The sequence below is a fragment of the Giraffa tippelskirchi genome, chromosome 5 (assembly GCF_054371585.1).
Source record: "Giraffa tippelskirchi isolate mGirTip1 chromosome 5, T2T-mGirTip1v1.2.pri, whole genome shotgun sequence".
Taxonomy (NCBI): domain Eukaryota; kingdom Metazoa; phylum Chordata; class Mammalia; order Artiodactyla; family Giraffidae; genus Giraffa; species Giraffa tippelskirchi.
The window spans coordinates 170,321,932-170,330,841 of record NC_137279.1 but is presented as its reverse complement, the minus strand read 5'-3'; positions in this window follow the sequence as shown (position 1 = coordinate 170,330,841).

Below are 8,910 nucleotides of genomic sequence, written 5' to 3'. Positions count from 1 at the left end.
TTCTAGACTTTACCAGAGAATAAAATAAAATTCTACTATATTTGAACCATTATGCTTTCATGGGTTTGCTTGTTATAGCAGCTAGTGATACACTAACTAAAGTTAATAATTGCAGAGTTTAGTGTAGTCTCTGGAACATGGTGATTACTCAGTTTATGGTAGCCAAGAATTCAGGAGGCCGGAAAGCCCAACAATGAGACCATAATATATCAAAACTTACATGGTTCTAGGAAACAAGTCTTTCATTCTCTGTCTATTCTAAACCCACAAAAGAACTGAGGAGTACATCTCTGGCTCTCTGTGAAATAGAATAAGTAATCCCCATCTGAAATGGTGACCCTGAGGAATAAAGGAAATAATTATGATGTGTCATTTTTGTCAAAATACTTGATTGCATCAGGCATTTAACTAATGGCTTTACCTACATTATCCTATTTCTTTCTCCCAAGAACACTAAGAATCCTCATTTTACAAATGAAGACAGAGACTAGGATGTTAAGTAACTTGCTAAGTCACACAGATAGTAAGTAGGCAATCAAGCCAAGACTTGAACTCAGATCTGATTCATGACAGAGTACAGTCAGAATCCTTAACCACTGGCCTTCCCTGGGTGAACAGATGCCCTCCAGGGCCCATCTCAGGCTAACGGGCTCCACACCATGACCCTCAGCTAACAAGGAAGGACAGTTAGGTCTGGGCTCACCAGGGCTGATTAAGTTGAGTCTCAGTGTAAGATTTGGGGGTTCTGCTGGCCCAATCCATCTCTCCAGGCTCAGCTTCATCCTTATCTCCTGGGACCTGGCCAGCTGCTGCCAGACCAGCATTCGATGCAGCATATAAAACACTGAAAAGAAAATGGAGGAAAACAACTCTGCAGTAGGCAGCAGGGAACTTGTCACCCAACTCCCTTCCACCCCATTCCCAGACTCCCAGGAGGCAGCTGGAGGATGGACCCTGGCTTTCTCCCAAGGTCACCTTCATGACAGTTCCACCAGGGCTCTGGCTGGCGCACCCGCCAACGCCAGGCCGTGATAGATTACTGCTCGCTCTGGCTACTGTTCACTGCACAATCCAATCTAGGAGACACACATATTTCTCAATTCAGGGACTTCTTTTATTTTATGAAAAATCAGCCAGCCGCTCAGGCATGAGCGGTTAGGCTTGGCAAGTGCTTGGATTTTGTGAGCCTCCTCCAGCCTTGTTGCCTTCCCAAATTCCCTTCCCTCTACCCTAGTCTACCCATTACCCACTCTCAGCCCTATAGACTATAGAAGAAAGAACACAGTTTGGGGAATGAGATAGTCCTGGGGTTAACCTCAACTTCTGCTGCTTATTCTCTGAGAGATTTTGCATGAGTCACTTACCCTTCCTCATCATGATGACATTACTACACTTGAAAGTTTTTACAAGGTATAAATGAGTCGTGGGTGTGGAGTTCCTGGCACAGTAGACAGCTCACCTGTACCTGCTATGTACAAGAGCTTACTCAGTTTCCTCTTCTCCATCTCTATTCTTCTTTTTTAAAATACGTATTTATTTGGCTGCATGCATGAGTGTTAAGTCACTTTAGTCATGTCCGACTCTTTGCAACATGGACCAAAGTCTGTCAGACTCCTCTGTCCATGGGATTCTCCAGGCCTAGATACAGGAGTGGGTTGCTGTGCCCTTCTCCAGGGGATCTTCCTGACCCAGGGATCGAACCTGCATCTCTTATATCTCCTGCATTGGCAGATGCTTTACCCTCTGAGCCACCAGGGAAGCCCTCTTTATCACTAGTGCCACCTTATTTGGCTACACAGGGTCTTAACTGCAGCATGTGAGATCTAGCTCTCTGATCAGGAATTGAACCCGGGTCCCCTGTATTGGGGGCACAAGTCTTAGCCACTGGACCACCAGGGAAGTTCCTCCATCTCCATTCTTAACCACTTGTTCTTCATTCTCTCTGTCCTTTGCTCTCTCTTCTTCCTTCTCTATTCTCTGCTTCACTGTAGTTCATGTCAATCCAAAGGATGTCCCAGACTGCTCTATCCTAAAAGTCAGATAATTACTGCCACAGGCCTCTCTGAACTAAGTTTGTTCTTTATTTTCTGTCTTTATCTGGACAACCCTGGTCTGTTTGTGCTGTCATTAGGATATAATCCTTATGACTCAGACAACAGTGATTATGATACTGTGTCACTGACTTCCAGAAAGGCTGATTCCAATGTTCCCTGAAGATCTCTTGCCATTATCCTTTCAAATTCTGGTGAGTCACTGTTCCCATTCCTTCATCTTTCTTTATACTTAACCCCTCAGATTTGAAAGAGATACCCCTACCAGCTCAAAGAGTGGGGAAATTATTCTCTCGTGGAAAGTGACCAGGAGATTATCTTTACAGAGGTGAGTAAAAGCAAAATGAATTTGGGCAAACTCTGGAAGATGGTGAAGGACAGGGAGGCCTGTAATGCTGTAGTTCATGGGGTCACAAAGAGTCAGACACGATTTAGCAACTGAACAACAACAACAAAAGCAAAATAGCAGCTTGATCTCTCTTATGAACCCAAGTTCTCCCACCACTTCATGGATTATTTGAGTCATCTCAATGACAAACTTTTAAATGGATGGAAAGTCAAAAAGATTGACTGGATATAAAATCAAAGCTGAATTAGTGCTATAAGGTAAGATAAAAATTGAAGATAGCATTATATAACATCCCTAGGTCTCCTTTTGCTGATGCCGTCTTAAGGGTTAGAGGAAGTTGGTCCTGCAAGTCAAGAGATACCAAAGACCTTGAGTCCAGGGCAGCCACATGCTGAGCACTGGTACCAGCAGTCAGAACAGAGAGGCTCTGAGCTGCCTGACTCATTTGTCACACATGTCAGCACCAGAATACAGCATCTCCCCAAACATCCTTGACTTCTCAAGCGGACCTTCCCCGCTCAGATACCCAGCCATCCTTCAAGCACCACCAAATCTACCTTCCTTTCTCCATTCACAGTGCTTCTGCCTTAGTCCAGGCCCCATCATTTCTCACCTGAGTCACTGCATCAGCCTCCTTCCTGCTCTTTCAGTGTCCCCCTCCCCCGCCGCCACCACCACCGTCTCTGCACAGCAACAGTGTTCTTCCCAAAATGCAAATCTGACCAAGGCCCTCTACTCCTTGGAAGTCTGCCACTGTTCTCAGGTTCATCTGACTGGTTAGAACAGCAAACATTCTCAGTAAAGGGCCCGGCAGTAAATATTTTCGCCTTTGTGGACTCTGTGGTCTCTGTTACAACTACTCAACCATGCCATTGCAGTCAAAGTAGCTGTTTGACAATAAGCGAACAAATGGGTGTGGCAAGTTTCAATAAAGTTCTACTTATAAAAACAGGCAAGGAGGGCCTCTCTAATGGTCTAGTGGTTGAAAATCTGCCTGCCAGTTCAGGGCACACAGGTTTTATCCCTGGTCCAGGAAGATCCCATATGCCAAGGAGCAACTAAGCCCATTGCACCACAGCTACTGAGCCTGCCCTCTGAGCCCTCCAGCCACAACTACTGAAGCCCACGTGCCTAGAGCCTATGCTCCACAACAAGAGAAGCCACCAGGATGAGAATCCATGCACTACAACGACAAGTAATTCCTACTTGCCACAACTAGAGAAGGCCCAGGGACAGCAACGAAGACCCAGAGCAGCCAAGAATAAATAAATAAATCTTAAAAAAAAAAGCAGGCAAGGAGCTAGATTTGGCCAGAGAGCGATAGCTTTCCAACCTCCGTGATTTACACCAATCTACAAGCCCTGAGTGACTTAGCCACTGTCTCACAGTGGTTAGCCTCGTCACTCATCATGCAGTGAGTTTACTGGCCAGCCAATTGATACGACTCAGTTCCTCCAAACAGGTTGTGCTTTATCAGGTGCCATGCCTCTGCTCATGCCACTCCTTATGCCCATGGCTTTACCTCACTGGTTCCTACTCATCTTAGAAGACTCAGCTCAGTCTTTGAAGAGAAATTTAGTAATACCCAAATATACGTTTCCCTTTGACCCAGCAATTCAACTTCTAGAAATTTGTCTTGCAGATAAACTCACCTACGAGTGTTCAAAGGCATACCTATGAAGAGTCTGTTGTATTATTGTTGCACTATTGTTTGGAGTGTTAAAATATAGATGTTCATGTGCATATGTGTATACCATAATTTAATCATCTGAAAACAGGAGGAGGTTGGTCCTACAAATCAAGAGATACCAAAGACCTTGAGTCCAGGGCAGCCACATCCTGAGCACTGGTACCAGCAGTCAGATGATTAAATTATGGCATACACATACAATGAATAGTATGCTGGTATTAAAAATAATGGGGGAGATCCATCTTGAAATTAATTTCAAGATGTATCGAGAAGGCAAGATGCAAAACACTGTACATGATAGAGTCCCATCTGTGTACAGAAGGATGCACACACACACACATGTCATGAGTTACACACAAATGCTTGATATGTATAGAGCATCTGAAAAGATACATAAGAAATGTAACAGAGGTTACCTCTGGGGAATGGAACTGCAGTTGAAGATTGGGGCAGGGCTCTCAGATATTGTTGTAAAGCTTATATACTACACAAGCCCAGATGGAACCATATACCTAGACCATAATTGTCATGGTGTCCTTTGGAATTGTGCAATACAGCAGCAGCCCTGATTTTGGATAAAATAGATCTTTCATTACCCAACCTTTTATCCCATTTGAATTTTTATGACAGCAAATCCTGGACCCTGAGAGTTGGCCCTGGATTGGAAGACTGTGCTATAGCTGTTCGCTTGCTTGCCAGGCTGCACATTTTTGAGGAGAAAAAGCCTGCTTTACTCAGACCACTGTGTGAGTCACACCATCTAACACAAGAGAAAAAAATACAGAGACCAGAGATTAACCTGACTTGGAGCTGGATCTTGTCAGAGAGAAAAGTAAGGAAGGGTACTTAAGCCAAAGGGAACAGCAAGTGTGAAGGCATCAATGGGTGAAAGAAGTTGCACACTCAGTAGGTGTTCAGGGTAATATGGAGAAATAGACTGCATGTGTGCATGCGGGTATTAGATTTATCAAACAGTTCCTACAATCTACTGGGTGACAGAAAACATGCTGGCCAAGTCACGTTCTTCTGAACAAGTCACATACAGTCAAGGCCAGCCATCCAGAACTGGACACATAACAGCCTTCTGTGATTCCAGTGCTCTGAGGCAGGAAATGAAGATGAAAACAAGCTCAGACACCTTTAAAATGAGGTAAAGTGTTGCTGGCATCCTGGGGATCAGAGGCAAGAGACAACTTCTGATAGGGGCTATCAGAGAAGGCTTCCTGAAGAAGCTGGCATAGCTCGTGGTGGGTGGAGGATGAGGTGAGTTTAACCAGGTAGAGATGGAACAAAGCAGGACTGAAGGGGGTGACACTTTAAGGAAAGGAAGGGACATAAGAGAGCCCAGGACATGCTCAGGTTGCTGGGGCATACAGCCACATGAGAGGAAGTTTGGAAATGAAGCCAGCGAGGTTGCTTGGTTGGCTAGATGGGGAGGGCTTTGATCATGAGGCCAAGGATGCAGGCCTGTTTCCAAACCATTGGTAGAGTCTGGGTTTCCAGCTGACATTCTCGGAAGCCGAGGGTCATTATCCAGGACATTAAGTGTCTAATGGGCCCATCTCAGTGCCCTGTGCAGCCTGGAGCACAAATGTTTTCCAAATGCTGTTTTTATCTCTTGGCAACCGTGAGGCCAAGCCCTCTGAACTAAAAGCCGCGTGTTGGCTGTTGTGCACTCTCGTCTCTACTGCCCAGGGCCTGAAGCCCTGAGAACTGTCTCCTCATCCCTGCCACCCGACCCTGCCCCAGCCACAGCCCAGCCCAGCCCTTCCCCGGAAACAAAGCCAAGCCCACACCTGGTCTCTTTGACCTCATCTCTTCCTCACTAATTGATCAGAGCACAATAATAGCAGGCAGCAGGAGGACTTGTCCCCAGTGGCTGCAGGACTCAGGAGAGAGCCTCAATTATTAATCCCTCACCAGCTGCTGGAGCCAACAGGCCTCTTGGGTGCCCAGAAGAGTGCCCTGGTCCCAGGTGGGGGTGTGGTCAGGGCTGGGGGTGGAGAAGTAATATGCAGCAGCTCCTAGGCACATCTGGAGTAACCATGGCAGCAGGATCTAGTGCCCAGGCTGACTGAGTAGGGGGCCTGCTAGCCATCTTGGCCTTGCTGAGAGGCAGGCCATTTAAAAAGCCCGGAGGACACCCTTCCACTTCCCTTCTGCTCATCTGTAGCAGATGCCCTTCCTGCAGCTTCCCCGTCCCACAGAAGCCCTCTGGATAGAACCAAAGAAGGAACACAAAGAAATCCATCGTCTTGGCCAGGACCAAGCCCAGTGTCTCCCAAATTTTATCTCCATGCTTCAGGTCTTCTTCCTAGGATTCAGATCAAGGTCTTTCTTGGGACCTGGGGGTAGGGACATAAATATTACTCTGCCCCTTCTGCCTGCCCTAGCTGTACCCAACTTCCATGGCCAACCTACCCAAGCCTCACCTCCTCCAGGAGGTCTTCCCTGACTGTTTTGCCTTCTCTGGCTCAGTTCACCTCTGAGTTCCTTTTGCTCTGTGTCATGGAGTCCACAGGATTATAGCCTGCTTTTCTTTATGTCTCTAAGTCAGCCACTGTATCCCTGTAAACTTTTCAAGAGCAAAGCTCTGCCTTCTCCAGACATCTCTGGTGGCACAGTGGATCAGAATCCACCTTCCAATGCAGAGGTAATGGGTTTGATCTCTGGTCCAAGAAGATTCCACGTGCCATGGGGCAACTAAGCCCATGTGCCACAGCTACTGAGCCCATGCTCTAGAGCCTGTGTTCTGCCACAGAGAAGCCACCACAATGAGAAGCCCATGTACAGCAATAAGGAGTAGCCCTGCTCACCACAACTAGAGAAAGCACGCACAAAGCAATGAAGATCCAGCATAGCCATAAATAAATAAATAAAATTATGGGGGAAAAAGCTCTGCCTTCTCGTTCTTCTTGTTGTAGGAAAAGGGAAAAGGCATGGAATCAGGAGCCACCAGAACAGAGTTCAAGCCTGGCCTCTGCCACTAATAAGCTGCAGAGAAGTTGTTCAGCCCCTGTGAGCCTCAGAGTCTCAGTCCACAAATGAAGAAGACAGTAATCCAAGCCTCCCAGGTGACAGGCCAGTGGGGCTGTCCTGTCCATGTCTTCTAACTAGGAACTCCACCTTCACTACTGGGTCTACTCCTCCAAATACCGTAAGTTCCCAAAAGAATCTTTTATCTACTTAAAAATCATATAAAGCAATATGTGTATGTATTGATGATTTGCTGTACCCTCCAGGCTGCTAATGTCACTTCAGTGGCATGTTCTACCAAAGGTGGGTTTCATGGTCAACAAAGGGATGCGTAGTTATAATATGACTCCTGGTAGAGAGACCAGGAACCAGGCACAACCTTGGGATATTTTTTAGAACTCATTAGGCTGCAAGAAAAGACTGAGGGATATGGGACTCAAGGCAACCATCCAGAAGTGGCCCAGGTCCTGGAGTCATCAGGACCTGGGTTCAAATCATACTTCTTTGAAAGCTGTCAGTTCCCATCTAAGCTTTGGTTTCCCCATCTGGGGATAATCATACCTTGAAAGCATATTAAAAAAGAAGGGAAACAAATTCTGTAAAATGCCTGGCACATAATGGATACTCAATAAACTGTATCTGGGGTGACTGATTTTGTGAGGAGTCATCAGCTTTCTTGAGGTATACCAAGATACATACCCTAAAATGCACCAATTTTAAGTGCATAACTCAATGGTTTGAACAACTGTTTCCAGTTATGTAATCACCACCACACTCATGACAGAACATTTCCATCACCCCTTTATCACACATTGCCAGTTCTCTCTTTCAATCTATACTCTCCCCCCAACCATGGCCCCTAGAAACCACCGATCTGAGGTTTGTCCTTATAGTTTTCCTTTTCTAGAATTTCATATAAATGGAATAACACATTACGTTATCTTTTGTGTCTTGTTTTTTTCATTTAGCAGAGTACATTGGAGATCCATCCATGTTGTTGAATGTGTCAATACTTCATTCCTTTTTATTAATGAGTAGTTTTCCATTGTATGGGTATGCCACAATTTGTTTATCCTTTCCCCTGTTTGATGAATATTTAAGTTGTTTCTGTTATTAATAAAGCTGCTATAAACATTGGCTACAAAAGCTATGGTTATTATTTATTATGGAATAGCAGAGAGTTAGAACTGGACACATCTTCAGAGATTACCAAGTCTATCTCCTCGAAGATGAAAAAAATGAGGCTCACAGGGGAAACTCATTCTGCTACTCAAAATCTGGTCCGTGAATCAGCATCATCAGCAACACCTCAGAGCTCACTAGAAATGCAGAATCCCAGGCTCCATCCCAGACTTTCTGAATCAGAATCTAGATGTTAGCAAGATTCCTAGGTGCCTCACAGGCACATTCAAGCTTGCGAAGCACTGGTCTAGAAGAAAAGAGACCTATATGGGACTAGTACTAAGTCATCTGACTCCCAGGCCAGGGCTGCTTTCCCCAAGTCACAGTGACTGGCAGTGGAAGTAGTGGGTCATGAGAGTCCCAGGCTTCAGGATCTGGAAAGCCTTTTGAATCATGGGTTTGACTGGTCCAGCTAAGAGCAGAGCTACAGCTGCCTCTGTAGCCCCGAGGGGCCACAAGGCTGCTCAGTGTCTGGGTCAGCTTGGCTCCCAGAGGTCCTGGGCTCCTTAATTGAGAATCATAATTATTTATTTAGGTAACAATGCTATTAGCATGTAGAATTAATGACAGCCATGTGGCCTCAGTTGAGAGAGGCAGAAGGCAAGGGCAAAAGAGTCCTGGCTGGCGCTTTTAAAGCCCAGAAGTGCTCAATAAACTTTTCT